At 31.8% G+C, this 16,607-nt stretch overlaps 1 long non-coding RNA gene across 1 annotated transcript; it reads right to left on the bottom strand.

Annotated features, from left to right (window-relative positions):
* Positions 1-2,850: 2,850 nt before the first annotated feature.
* On the bottom strand, positions 2,851-5,768 carry LOC139495733 (uncharacterized). Its single transcript, XR_011657443.1, has 3 exons — positions 5,648-5,768; positions 4,989-5,058; positions 2,851-2,976 (listed from the first exon to the last, which is right to left on the bottom strand). It is a non-coding gene; the product is annotated as an uncharacterized lncRNA (long non-coding RNA).
* Positions 5,769-16,607: the final 10,839 nt, after the last annotated feature.

Raw genomic sequence — 16,607 nt, 5'->3', positions numbered from 1 at the left:
AGACAACAAAATTTCTAAAACAATAATTATATCAGCATGTTGGACATTCATGTTTCTGATTCATAAGTGTTTAATGTTCTCCTAGTACCAACGCTTCATTGTGACTAGTACGACGAAAGCCATTTACAGGTTTAAATTAACATTTTATATCATATTAAAAAGACAATAATTTTCATAATAAGTGCTTGACGGCTTTACAACGAATGATATTTCACACTTATGTGAAACTGAAAATTCTTTATACTTTTATTTGGTTTAATCCTCACATGAACAACCATAATGGCAATTTTAATTTACCTTTGAACTTGTCCATTTTTGCGCTATGCATTTCTTGAATTCTAATATCCATTATGCAATCAATGAAACTTTTTTTAGAGAACTCTACATACAAATAAAACATGTTTATTATCATTAAAAAATCTATGATTAAACAGACGAGGATGTACAGTTTTCTAGCTACAAAATATTAATGTATACATTACTTTTCTATCAGATAAGGATTCAATCATTTAAAGTTTCAATTTGTTGTCAATGCTTGACGTTGAGAATCAAGTCGAGCCTAAATTTTTCCATGTTTTTTTTTTATAACCTAAAGTCACAATATTTTCTAAGTAACGAATTAGTAACTTATTCAAATACATCAATTCAATTAAAGTAATTAATTAAAAATCAAGACTTCCAAAACCCATGTGACATTTTTATTGATTGATCGGAAGATTAGAATTGATTTTTGCTCAAAAGTCAACAATATGTCTCAACATCAAACTACAGTAAAATTATCTTTTCATTCGTGATCATGAATTTACAATTTATTTAAGTAACAGAAGCACATCATTTAAAGAATAGATTTATATCTTGAAGTATAAAACTGTTGCAATGAAAACATCTTTAATATAAAAAACAAAACACTGAGAATGTACATATACCTTTCATTTAAAATCCATAAACTTTAAAATACCTGACTTCACAAAAGGAGATACTGGTTGTGAATAATTGTTGTGTTCAGTCTTTTTTGGGTTGTGAAAGTTGCCATCACTTTTGCTTGCAGAGTTAGATAAAAGTTCGTCAGAGGAAAGTGAGTCTCTTGAATATTGTAAAGTAATTGGTGGTATTGATGTTTTTTTAGAAACCTCTCGATTCAAATCTGAATGCTCCTATCAAATAAACAATTAACACCTCAAAATAAATTTATAGTTGTCAAACAGAGAGACATTCATTTTTGAAAAGCGGGGAAAATACAATAAATATTTCTCATGTCTGTCTGCAGTTACTTTATTAACGACTGACACATACACCCTCTTTGTTAATATACAACATGTACGCTTTGTATTACCAAAATACCAATTAAGATCATAATTAATGTTGCAATTAGCACGTAAAGTATAACGGATGCCCGAATTAATGATTAAACATACAATATATTTATTGATAGATAGTTGTGAATCATTTCAGAAAACTTTCAAATACACATTTTAAAAAAGCGACGAAAGATACCAGAATGTCATTCAAACTCAAAGATCGAGAAAAAGACTGAAAATGCCAAAGCCTAAAAACGAAAAAGACAAACAGACATATAATAGTACACAATTCGCAAGACACAACATAGAAAGTTAAAGACTGCCTCTGAGGTAAATCTAGTGCAGTTCTCTAAAAAAACAAAAGAGCATAAAATCAACCCCGCTTTTGGTGCTCAGTCTTTAGTTTTGTATGTTGTGTTTTGTAGACTATTGTTTGTCTGTTGTCGTTTGTTTTTGCCATATCATTAGCGATTAGTTTTTGACTTGTCAGTTTGACTATCCCTTTAGCATGTAATGTTGTCAATCAGTTACATATTTCAGGACATCAGGTAAAGGCATGTGTGTGTCGTACGATTTAACGTCATTTGATTTCAAATTAAACCTGAAATTTTATTTCATGATCAAATAAATATTTTTTACATTCAGGCTTTTTGAAAAAAACAAAGCACCATCATGACAGACATCAGACTGACCAGAGTTGATAATATGTATTTATTGACATACAAGTAAATGTTCAGGGTATAAACCAATTTTATGTGTCTTCAAAATACACTGCTTATGACTGACATATACTATTGAACTGTAACAGGTTAAGCCATTATTATTTTAAATGTTTTTACGTGTGCACTATTTTCCAACTAGATGGACCTATATAAGACTATGTGTTTCAATGTGTACATACAGATTATTACATGACCTTTTCCATATCGTATCGGGTATCATCTCGAGACCATATTTCAGCATGACATGTCAGTAATATGGATTGAGAGGTGATACCCTGGCCGGTATGAAAAAGACATGGTTATTGTTGATATAAAGCGATATCCAATTCTCACATAATGTCAAATCGGTTAATTCAAAATTGAAAAAAAGACAATTTGTAAAACAATGAATTTTTTGTCAAAACATGCTGACTACTGAGCGTCCAGCAATCTCGGAAATAATTGTACAATATGTTTACAATATTAAACTTATTGGGACCCTCTCTCTTGTATCATTTATTTAAGTTCTAAACAGATCTCTATACTATCGAAAACCACAAAAATGCTGACACTTGGAATTCTTTTCATGGAGTTGTTTATTGGTAATAACTCTTCAAATTGCCTTCAGCTGCTTCAGCGGGTAGTTCAAAAAAAGGTAAAAAAAAAAAACCATGTGCAAATTATATAATTGACAGTTTTTGTTCCTTGGTCAAATAAGTTGCACAGTAAAACGATTCAAAACATGTATGATTGTTAACATTTTAAGTACCGTAAAATCTTCTGGTTGAGGTGGTACTAAGAAAATGAAGATTTGCTCTGATTTATGTTTAATCGCGATACTTTGATAATTACCTTAACGAAAACTTTTCTTGGTTGTGGTCCTCCCTCTACATCTGTAATCTGTAAATGGTGTTGTGTTCGACCTTGTAAGAGATCTTTTACTTTTTTATGTTTTGGTGGCTTAACAATATCCAATGCTTATAACAAAATAAAAACATTATCAATAAGGAATATCGATTTTGTGTTTACAACTTTCATTGGTATTCATCCAAAATAAAGCATAGGAAACATGCAGCTTCGATCAACTAATACTTCAAGTCACATTTGTCAAATGTGATAAACTAACATGTTGATAACCAATTAAGCCTTATGGTGCATGTCCATAAATTAGATAAAAAGTTATCCGTTGTCATTGCATTTTCATTGACAATCACAATGCTCGATATTTCTAACGTCATGAAAACAACCCAAGTATGTACATTTTCAATCAAAGATAAGATGAAACGCGCATACTTCATGGTAAATTACAGGCCGGTTAATTTTTAATTTCTTTATCAAATATTTATTTATGGTGCCAACGTTTGTAGGTGTTTCGATACTAAGAGAATCACTGACCAGGGAGTTAACTTACTACGCTGACATGAAATATTAACATTGACCCAGTCACCTTCGGAACATTTATTTCCAATGCACTCCACCTTGTGTGTTACAACTAGTTTGTTTCAATCCATCTCCTAGTTTAGAATTGTAAATTCGGTCTTTTATTATATTGCATTAAGAGTTTATTTTTTATAATGCATATCTGATTTAATTTTATATCCATTGGTGGATGAAACTGATTAATGGTATGCTTTCGACCCTACAGTATCATTAAATCTATACACATGCAAATCTTACAATTTAAATTGATTCAAAACACTAATGTTTCTACTTCGTTTTTAGTTTGATCTTACAATTGACTCGATTACAACCCCATTGTTGAAACTTAGAACCGAAGGCGCACATCTGGCATGCTAATTTGTAAGCAAAGAACTATTACTTCCATTCATCATTTTGTTTGTGTGAGGATGGGTATTTCTTTGGGTTTGCTAGTTGTTCCTAATAATTCTGTACTGAGTTGTTTCCAGTTCATGGTTAAGGCTCAAAGTGTTTCGGATATTTTGAATATAAACAGGGATGTGAAACTGGGGTCTTTAAATATAATATATACAACAAGTGAAAGCGGTATTCATGTAAATCTATGTGGATGCGATACGTACTCGACTAATTTTGTTTAAAATGAGATCTTGCAAATATGACTAAATTTGATGAGCTATAGAATGATAGAAGGGAATTTATACAATATAGAATCCATCAATTTTGTCATAGCAAACATATATAGGGTGTAGCAATTTTGATTGTACATTTTGAACAAAACAGTTCTGTATCTTGCCTTGAAATAAAACAAAAATATATATATTTGGATTGTTGTCAGGTGCGTGTATTTTCATGTCCTTATATGGAGAATGTGACATAATAAACATTATTCATGTCGTTGGTCACATTTCATGCGTCTATTTACTTCTGATCATAAGATATTTCCTCATTGTTTTCTTTCGTTTCAACACACCGACATTTTGTCACGAATGTGACATATGGATGCATAAAGAGACCTAATCTATTCGGACGAAACCTCACATGTCAGACAAAGACGACTCAGTTACTTTATCTGTTGAATACATATGTTTTGTGGCTTCCAATACTTAATTGTGGTTGTCCTTTACCTCATATCCATAGTTTAACGAAATTCCTAAACTCTATATTGGTATAAATGCAACGTGATTATTTTGTAAATAATATTTGTCTTTTGTGGTAAAGTGCAATGCATTAAGACTTCATCACTTCAACGTAGACGATTAACTATCTATTTACAACAATAATTCCTATAATCATCTTGTAAATAATTTCTTTACAATCAACATCGTCGTCAGACAATATAGAAAAACGCCTTTCAATACAACACTCTGAGCAACGAGTTGAGAAATAAATATATTATTATATGTTAATCTTCTTGGAATACTGGTTGATGTTATCGATTTTCAATTTTTTGTCACGTCAAAGAAAAAAATACTTTTTATAAAATTTGCACTTAAAAAAAAGATGTTTGCCTCTTTCCTTTTTATTGATTTACAAATGAATTTTTATTTTCCTCACTTTTATTAAAACTTACCAATTCTAACTGTATGTTCCCTTGCACGTTCAGTCATATTGTCTGTATCTGGATGAACTTTAGATGAAAACTGAATTAGGAGAAGAAATCGTAAAAAAATGTTCGTATAAAGTCCAACTTATTTTCTATATGTGTATAATCAAGGAACATACTGATCTATTTCATATAAAGATGACATAAACTGAAATTTGAGTCTGCAAAAATTTATGCCATTTGTTAATTCTAAAACACTGAAAGAAATGTACTGAACAAACCGTATGACTCAGGTTTGCATTACACTTGTCTTAAATAATCATCGTCGCTAGAAAATTGTTTGACAAGCAAATAACAATAAAACATTCATTAATGTCAAAACCGAACATTACTCATATGCACAACTTTGAATGTTTCTTATATATTTGATGTCGAAGTTTACAATATTAAATGTTCAAGAAGAATAATTCCAGAAATCCTCGAAGGAGAAAATGCTTTAGTGCTTCAAAGTTGAAGCATCATTATATGTAATAGTGCATTGTTTGGTTTCTTGGATAAATGACTCAAATTAAAAGTAGTAAGGTATAACAAATGAACAAATAGACATACTGCATTCGGTATAATCCCTGAACTTAATTTCTTTTCAACTAACAATAAGATAGATTGATTCAATAGTTTGATAATACCTTTTTAATTTTTTTCGCCGCCTTTGGTCCATCTTCTAGAAGTGTTTGTCGTAAAGGCTCGTTTGGTTTGCCCTTAAAGCGTGGTGTTGTTCTTGCATTTCTACGTTTATCATTGTTGAATCCTGATAACACAACGAAATTTTCACAATGTTATTACAATTGCATTTGCATAAATATCACTTGTGAAAATATTAATGATAGCCATTTTTCGTCTTATCTTTCATTTAGTATATCTATTTTATAAATACACAAACAGTTCGTCCGTTAGTTCTAAGAATTTAGAAAATTTCAAATACATGCAACTACATATTTCATAAATATGGATTTAGATAATTGACGGTATCTTGTAATCAGAAGGAAGGTTGCCTTCAACTACAATATCGTTTCCAGCGGATCATAACTGTCCATACCCGCTGCATGTTTATGGGCCTGTCCTGAGTCAGGAGCCTGTTGTTCACTAGTTGCCCCGTATGTTTGTATGGTTCAGAGGTATTTCTCCGTTTGTATAAAAAAAAAAGATCGTTGGTTTTTCTGTTTTAATTGTTGTACGTTAGTCATTTTGGTGTCATTTATAGGTTGCTGTTTGGTCTGGCCTAAAGCTATGTTTCAAGGCCGTACTTTGATCTGTAATTGTTAACTTTAACTTCATGACTTGGATTGATGATTGAGAATTGTCTCATGGGCACTAATACTTCATCTCATTTATATATAAAGTGCCAAAGAGACAAAGAACAACAAGAAACACCAAAAACGACGAAGACACAGACAACCAACACAAAAAAACTAAAATATACAAACATCAACATCGCGAACCCCAAAAAACAGGAGAGCAACACAGGTGTCACAATAGTATGAGAAGTTCCTACTTCTTGCAAGACACCTGCCGTGGTTACAGTTATAACACAAGTCTGATGAAGGAGGACAGACATCTATGACAATTCAATGTAGATCGTTTAAAGTAATAGAAATAAGTACTCAATTGTTCAGGCTAATTTCGGTTGTCCTCATAAACTAACAGTAAGACAAGAAGTAGTAAATGTGATGCAATTAAAAGGAGAGCATTATATGTCTTGGTGAACCGGGGAAAACACTTCAGTAGTTAGAAATACAACTACAAAGAGTATAAGGTTTCCAGTTCTGCAAGCATTTAAACGGAAAAACCTTAACGTTTCAAGATCATCTATTATTAAAGACAAGTGTTTTGTTATCTTATAGTTAACATGTACGTAATGACTCTATTTACCTCAAAAGAATATATTTAGAAAATTACTGCTGTACTATAATTAAAGCTTGATGGTACTATCATTTTAGATATGTTCATTACAAACATACTTTAACACTGTCGTATCAAACCCCAAAATGTATAAAGCCAGGAAAACAATTATTTATGATCATATATCGAATTGGGATGATATGTCTGAGGCCCTCTGTTTGTCAGCTGTTTGGTAGAATGAATAATAAAATACTTATTTGAAGCTTACCAATGTCCACATCGTTTAACTTTAAACTTTCAGCATTTGATTGTGTATATGGTGGAAAAGGTTTACATGGCTTCTGTAACAAGATAAAAAGCAGATTTGTAATAATGTCTACTTAGTCTATATTATATATTTGTGAAGTCCAATCCCTAACTGATTTATTTCACGTAAATCACAAACACTGACATACTCTCATTTAAAAACTGCAAAAATAAAGGATAATTAAAAACCAATTGTTCAAAGAACAATTGAAGGTCTTTCCACAAGTAAAGATCTATTTTATTATCAAAATATTAAAAATCAATCTAAAATGTCAGTTCCTATCACTTTATTATGTATAAATATGAATTTAAAGCAAAGGTCAAAATCTAGAACGTCCTATTAACCTTTGACCTTGACCTCAATTTCAAGGTCACCAACCATGGACCTCAAATAAAAAGACCCTAGGTCTGTAATATGTATGGTTAATGAGTTATATCACTTTAGGCATGATTTTAAATATAAGATGGGCGAAAACTCTCATTTACTGTTTACGCACCCTTCCAACCAAAATTTATAAGTTATAACATGTCGCAACTCACAATTTAGTAAAAATAATTTGTCAATATCTTTCACGGTTGTTGAAAATAAGTGAAAATAAGCCAAAATCAAAATTTAGAATATGACCTTGACCTTTGACCTTGACCTTATTATCATTTTTTTGGACCAAGGAACTTAAATCCAAAGACCCTAGGCCTATATCACTGATGGTTTACCAGTTAGAAACGCATATCACTTATATCAAATGCATAAGGGGAAATAACTCTCATATGGAGTCTCCGGATAACTTCAGTCCAAATGAATATCCTAATCCTGAAGAAGTAACGAGCAATTTGGTAAAATAAATTTGTCGTAATCTTTTACGGTTACGAAGGAGCAGTGGCCACAAGAAAAACTGTGTTTAGGGAGATAACTCTTACAACGTAAAGTATTTTGTTACGCAGTTGTAAATTTTTAAAGCGTATAAACTATACGACATCATATTCCAAATATCTAAGCGACATCTTTTGAAACATCAATACTACGCAAGAAAAAAAATTAGGCGGAAGAAAAAAAGAATAATAATAATAATCAGAACAAATTCAATAGGTCTTTCCACGGAAAGGTGGAAAGACCTAATTACTAAATTTTAATTCTTGAGAGAAAATTAATGTAATGATCGTTGACACTGCTGGTGGAATGTTCGTCCTGAGTGTATCATCGTATATTTAGTCAGTGGTTCTGTATCGTCATAATGTATTCCCAATTGATAAATTGGAAAACATAGATTAAGTCAAACTTATCGATTATCGTTCTATTGTGATTGTAACCTTCGGAAGGTGCCAGTTTTATTGCATCAATAGCTAATGTGTATTTCAGTTAGGGGTAGAATACCTTAATGAAGTATTGTTACTCAATACCGATGATTTAATATTGTTCGTTGTATACTATTTTTCATGAATTCCGTTGGTTAAAGTGAAAAACAAAGACGCCTCGCTGCATTGAAGACCTGTTGGTGACCTTCTGCTGTTGTCTTTCTCTTTAGAAAGATGTTAATTATATATATTTTATGAACAAACATAACAATGTATCGTTTCAAATTCTTTATCACATTCAATGAGAAATGTGTAATCAATTCAGTTAGGAAATGTCTAGCAAAATGATGATATCTTTGAAGTTGAACTTTAGGAATACTGCATGAATCTTCTGTCTTCTTCTAAAAAAACTCATCATAGATACCAGGACTAAATTTTTTATATACGCCAGACGCGCGTTTCGTCTACAAAAGACTCATCAGTGACGCTCGAATCCAAAAAAGTTAAAAAATTAAATAAAATATGAAATTGAAGAGCAGTCGCACACATAACAAATGCAGACCGGAAGAGCAAAAAAACAGAAAACGCACATAGAAACGCCGACTGTATTCGAACAAACAAATCTAATATGAATGACAATTTTGTTATAGCATCATTATTTTATATTAGATGAAGCTTTAAACTTCGTAACTAGAATCCCCTTCCCTTTCATGAATGTGACCTACCGAATTAGACTATTTACCGGATTTGTTATAACATTAGCAACACGACGGGTACCAAATTAGGAGCAGGATCTGCTTACTCTTCCGGAGCACCTGAGATCACCCCAAGTTTTTGATGGGGTTCGTGTAGCTTATTCTTCAGTTTTCCATGTTGTGTCATGTGTTCTATTGTTTGTCTTCTTTCATTTTTAGCCAGGCGTTGTCAGTTTATTTTCGATTTATGAGTTTGACTGTCTCTCTGGTATCGTTCGTCCCTCTTTTAAAGAGACATATACATATTCATATGATGAAGACATAATCTTTCAATCAGTTTAATTAAAGTCTGGAGCTGGTATGTCAGTTAACTGCTAGTAGTCTGTTGTTATTTATGTATTATTGTCATTTTGTTTATTTTCTATGGTTACATCTTCTGACATCAGACTCGGGCTTCTCTTGAACTGCATTTTAATGTGCGTATTGGTATGCGTTTGCTTTTCTACATTGGCTAGATGTAAAGGGGAGGGTTGAAATCTCATAAACATGTTTAACCCCGCCGCATTTTGCGCCTGTCCCAAGTCAGGAGTTTCTGGCCTTTGTAAGTCTTGTATTATTTTCAATTTTAGTTTCTTGTGAACAATTTGGAGTTTAGTATGGCGTTCATTATCACTGAACTAGATACTAGTATATATTTGTTTAGGGGCCAGCTGAAGGACGACACCGGGTGCGGGAAGATCTCGCTGCGTTGGAAACCTGTTAGTGACATTCTGCTGTTGTCTGTTCTATGGTCGGGTTGTTGTCTCTTAGACAACATTATTTGGCCTTTTTAACTTTTTTGGATTCTAGCGTCACTGATGAGTCTTTTCAAGACGAAATGCGCGTCTGGCGTATATACTAAATTTAGTCCTGGTATATATGATGAGTTTAATTGACACATTCCCCATTTCCATTCTCAATTTTATATAATAAATGAGGGATGTGGTATGATCGCAAATACGACATCTATTTACCAGAGTTAAAATGAAGTGGTATTTAACAGTTTTAGGCTACTGTATGGTCATTAGCAACGAAAAAAACTCACACCGTATTGTCGGCTATAAAAGGCTCTGACATGGGAATATATGAAACATTTCAATAGACTCATCATACATGCCATAAATGAAATATATTTATCTTCATCAAACGAGAAAACTAACGACTCAATTCTAATAGTTCTTATGTATTTCTTATAACTGCAAACCAATACAACATTTAAACAACTTTACAGGAATAGAACATTAATTCGGCCCCGATCGGCAAGAACATGCAAGAAAGTAGTACATATCTTAAACAAAATAGTGTTTACGCATAGCTGTAACTTTGTCAATAAATAAAATAACTTCGGTATCAAATTAAAGCTAAAGGATTTAGTATTATTGCAGAAACCTTCCTGAAAGTTTCTTTTGAAAAGATAAAAAATACATGAAATTATAATATTTGTCCAGTTGTTCAGAACAGTCCTGCTTTTGTACTACCAAACTGCCGGGAGCTAGCGATGCAATTAACGGTATGTTGAATATTGACTGTACAAGTCAGAATTAGGTTTGATTTTGACATGAAATGATTGTCACCTTATTTGAACTTAAGACAAAGTAGCCATTCATGCTTGAAATTGTTGAATTTGACAGTTTTATTCCTTAAGTTATGCAACTTTGTATGTTGTATCTTTTTTATGCTGATTAAGATAGATGTGGCAATTCGCGGATCATAATAAAACAATAAATATTATTTTGGCAATAAACAACATAACAAAAAAAATGGAACTTAAAAATGTTATTATTACTTACTTCAATAGTCGTTTTCTTTTTGGCGTTTTCATTTGATGTCCTCTGGTTGCAGTTTTCACACACATTTCGTATACTGCGGTAGTCTCTAATACTTTTGCCAAGTACAATTATGCAAGTTAGCATTTCTACGCCGTAGAAAACTGATGCTACTATCATGAACTGTGACCATTTTAAACCCGAAAGATTCCAGAAAACAGAAAATAATACAGTATCAACTGTCATATCAACAATTCTATAATATATTGAAAACATCTGGCCTCGTTTCGATAAATATATGTTTGATTGTGTTTGTGTTATTTTGCAAATGCTAGAGCAGGAATACGGTAGAAATAAATTGAGACACACAACAAAAATCATGAGTACCGTCCAACAAACCACAAAACCGCTGATGACTTCTTTACTTAGATCTTTTCCTAACAGAAGATTTGCAGTTATCATTGTCCCCATGTTAACTATAAATCCAATGTAAATCCTGAAAGTGATTACTTTAAGATAAACAGTTCTAGAGTCGAATGCATCTTCGAATAGTATATCTTTTTTAAATAGTTTGGAATAAACATAAAATAAAAATGTTGTTGAGAAATCAAAACAGAAATATTTTAACGCCATTATGCAGTGACGAGCATTTTGAAATATTGTTTGGAAAGCCGTAAGAGATCATTCAAACAGAGAAAAACATTTAATTACATAAAGTATTGTAATTAATATTTGAGTAACTCTAATCAATTAGAGACAATTGCTATTCAAATATGTAGTCCTATAAATAATCCTCGTAGTAAACCATGTTATATTCTATTGAAGTCGCTTTAAAGACAATTAAATGCAGTTATTGAAGTGTAATGGCATGAATCATCAGACTTAACTTTCTTTTTGTCTTAATTCATTCAAACTGTTATTCAAACTAATTGTATAAAACAAGTGGGATCCGTTCTAAACTTCCGTATAGCGGAGTTTGATTTGCAAGTGCAAAATATCGTGATTCAAAGGCAAACATTTTTCGTCAAATTTTGCCAAATTCTGAATTCCCATTAAAATATAATGACGGATACTGAAATACTGTCAAATGCTGCTGAAGCGTCTAAAATTTACTCGTCTCGTGATATTTTTGCTAACGGAAGCCCGTCTTCAAATTGATCAAACTGCTAGCAATTAACTTTATCGTCATTCATTGAAACAAGTGTCTATTGATATAGAAACATTCCTTGAGAAAATTTAATGGTCACTGTATACTTCAAATATTTTACTTGTAATGACTATCCTCAAAGTGCTCATCCATATTGTATAACTGTATTCTGGCAGTACTGTATAAGAACTGATTCTAACATGGTAATACTGTTTTAGAACTGGTTTGAATTTTCTAAGTTTTTATCTGATGTTTTTGTCTGATGACAAATAGAAAAAGGAACAAATAAAACATTAAAGATTTCGATTCAGCCAATGCAATTGCAACTTTTTATCTATAAGAATCGTGTAACAATTTCTGTTTTATAATCTATTTGTTTAATGCAAATATTTGATTTCATGAAATTCTAGCAGTTTGGTGGTCGTTTTTGGTGTTATATAACAGCAATGAGTAGCTAGTTAGTGATCAAAATAGAGAACTCTGTTTGCTATATATCAACCAAGGGCAAAATCATCGTTAATAACAAACAGAGAAGATATTTTGCTTCGACAGATTAAGCATCGACTCCAATGCATTTATCATCCGCCATTCCAATCAAGAATTAGTCAAGAACATCCCGATACCTTATTGCACATAATTGCTTTATTTCAATTTCAGGCGAATATCTTCAGTCGTCTGATCTAAAACCGAGAAAGCATGTCTGTCGTGAGCTTGAGCACTTCGAGGCAATAAATAAAGGCAACAGTAGTGTACCAGTGTTCAAAAATCAAAAATCGAATGAGAGAAAACTAATCCGAGTTACATACTTAAACCGAGGGAAACACATCAACTATAAGAGGAAAACAAAGGAACAACAGGAAAACTGATGTGCAACAAAAAATAAAACGACAAACGAACTATTTGATAACAAATGCGATATTCTTGACTAAGTACAGGACACTTAAAGAAATAAATGGTGGGTTGAACCTGATTTAATGGCTAGCCAAACTCATTTGATAGTATTAAACATTTTTGTGTCGATTGCGATATGTCATCTTAGATGCAACAGTAGGTCAACAACGTTCAGATATATGTATATCAGTCAGAAAGATACATAACAAAGTTTTTAAAAAAAGGACGATTCACAGGCGCTCCAAATTAATCGAGTCTGTGTGCGTCGACAGGATAGGCGTCTCCTTTTCTGTATGCATCACATGCTCCACCTGCTGAGAATATGATTTGGTCATACTTAACAACTGGAAAACAGAAATCTTCATGTTTGTCATAGATCAATGTTTGCAGTAGTCCACCATTGTAAATTTCAACATAGAAATATAGGTAGGCAGCTGGCCTTCCATTTCTGGTATTTTCCTTACTAATAACATTCAGAGAACATAAGACCTAACTACCTGAGCATGGAAGATGCTCTTTGTTTTTGTCTTTAACAATGTTTTGTGTAAATATTATCTTATATAAATACAATTGAAATGATAAGATTTCTGTCATTACAAGTTTTCATTACAAACATCATAAAAAAGGTTACAGATATAACAACTGTTCACGAAATGTTAAACTAGTTGCCGTGATTGAATTGAGGGTGGATGCATAATCCAACTCGCATTCATTCATATCATAACCAGCTAATATTTTGTTATAAAAACGAGTTTTTCCATTTTTCCAGTAAAAGGTCTGTCCATGTTTCCGTCGAAAGACATTTGATTTTGTTCTAAAAAAAATTCTTCGGTTCTTGGGTTGATTTACAAAATATTGCTTAGATATTTAATATATGATATCGACCAGTTGATACGTATTTAAGACTGACATTTCTTTAATTTGTTATTATAAGTATGTACTTTATTCGACTCCATAATGTTTGTCTATTCTTTTATGTGAAGAAATTGTGTGCAGATTCACTAATACATATACTGTGGATAAATTCATTTTCGTGTGTGCCAAGGAGTAAGGAAAAAATACATGTTTGTGAATATTTAATTTCGTTGTTTTGCCGAAGTCTGCATACAAGTCTTTAGAAAATTTGGTTTTCGTTGAACATTTAATTTCGTGGTTCACCTAAATCGAAAATTGGTATCCAACGAATAACAATGAATCCACAGTACATAGCACTGGGTCGTCTCTTTCCGTTCGGTTTTGAGTTGACTTATTTGGTGTCAGTAACTGCTATCAATCTTGTTAAATTTATATTATTCTTGAGTTTCTTTGTTTTACATGTAATTTTGGTTTGTTGTCTATAATACAGGTGTAAAACAGTGGATTTGTTTTTACTAAAAACCGACTTTTCCTCTGCATACATGTACCTATTGTTTTATCACTATTTGAGATTTTATTATTAGGCTCTCGAAAAAAATGGTTTTCCTTGTAAAATGCAAAGTCATGAATCTTAGTATTTGGTATATCTAAATCTATTGAACTATTGTTACCGGATATATAGATTAATGGTAGACATATCAAGTGATATACTTACGCTGTATAAACCTCTCCTTTCTTACACATAAAACATTATACCGTAATTCAATATGTTTAGGAAATTATTCCTGCAATCATTCTAGGCAGTGTAGGGATTCCCAGATTTTTATTCTGTTATACACTGCCACTGTATAGCCCTTTTGTTTTGAAGCTGCGAAAAGAGGGGTTGAAGATTTTCGATTCATGGTCAACAAGAAAGCGACATAAATATATTGAAATGTATAATTTTACATGATTTTTATACAAACAGCTATGAACATCGTTGAACTTTGGTCATGTTGATGTCGGATTATTTGTTCACTAGGGTAACCTTTTCAAAAATCACCAAATGTTCAATTTCTAGACAACATACAGGTTAACATACTTGCAATAAGTTCTTGAAAAAAATTGATTAATTTGCAAGCAATTTACCAAGACCTTGATGATAAATATTCCATATCAATTTCGCAAATAATACACGATGATCTTGAAGTATAGACTTTGTAACTCCTAGGTCCAATTTGAGATCACTAATACCAGTGATACACAACGCAACCCATTAATCAATCTACAGCTTGGTACTGGCACAACATAGTGTTGTCAAACCAGTCTTACGTGCGTATAAACCTCTCCTTTCTTACACGAAAAGCATTTTATACTGCACTCGTTCTATTTGAGCAGTCAAAATGCGTTGACCGTATATTTCTATGTCATATACAGTCACGGACATGATATCACTTTTCCTCATGAATATTTAAATAGAAATTGCCGAAATTATAATGAATTATTCATACCACTCTTGTTTTCAATGTATACAACGACTTAATCTTATTTCGTTTGCAATTTATATATATAAAAAAAAAACATATTTCACTTGTTAATATTTTTGGTCTGCAAACTATAAATCATTATGTTTTATGCTTATTGTTGATAATTTAGTTCATTTTCAAACAAATTCATTCACCATCGATCGCGACTTTTAACAGGTAGTGTACATTTCATCGTGTTGCTTATTTCTCCACCTGCATGATATGAGGTCTTTTTATAAAAGGGAAGTTTCCCAATAATTAAATCAAATGATAAAATTAACACATTAAACAACAATTGAAAAGGTTTTTTTTTTAGATTGCAGTATAAAGACAATAATAGTGAATTGACTTGACATATCGACGATATCAGGATTCGGCCCGAAACAGCTCGGCACAGCCTCGCATTTCCCCGTTTCTAAGCTTCATCCTTATATCTTTGATATGTCAAGTCAATGCACTATTTTTGTCTATATACCGTACATCAATATTATTAGGAAATTATTCATGCAATCACTCCAGCCAGTGAAAAAATTCCTATTGTTTTCTTCTTTATACACCAATGCTATATATCATTTTTGTTTTGTAGCAGCGTAAGAGCAGTTGAATATTTTTTATTCATGATCAACAAGAAAGCGACATAAATAAATTGAAATTTATAATTTTACATGATTTTTAAACAAAGAGAAATGAACATCATTGAACCTTTGATCATGACTAGGGTAAGATACAAAAAATACACCAAATGTTCAATTTCTTAACAATATACAACCTCATGTACTTGCAATTAGTTTGTAAACAAAACAGATTGATTTATTTGCATGCATTTTACCAAGACCTTGATGATAAATATTCCATATCAATTTCGCAAATAATACACGATAGTCTTTATCATCTTAATAACGTGCTATATATTCTTTTATTGTCTTTGTAAATAATTTCTTTATCTGTTTTGTTTATTTTTTGCAGTAACGTCACACACGCTGTTCCTACAACCCCTATGATTTAAAACAGAATCTTCGAAATTTCCTCCGCAAAACAAAACGAAATGTTAACAAACACTAACCACTATAAAACTAATTCAGTATATGTTTTCCTTTATGTTCTTATAGCTCTTGGTCATATGCTTAGTAATATCTAGTATATTTGAGGATTAAAACAACAAAGCTATGTGAAATAAACGGATGTCCAACGTTACATTTTTAAACAACTGTTTTATCTCTTATGTATAGTGATCCTATTTTTTATTCTCT

This window comes from Mytilus edulis, chromosome 11, assembly GCF_963676685.1.
Source record: "Mytilus edulis chromosome 11, xbMytEdul2.2, whole genome shotgun sequence".
Classification (NCBI taxonomy): Eukaryota; Metazoa; Mollusca; class Bivalvia; order Mytilida; family Mytilidae; genus Mytilus; species Mytilus edulis.
This window is presented reverse-complemented; position numbering and strand designations above follow the sequence as displayed.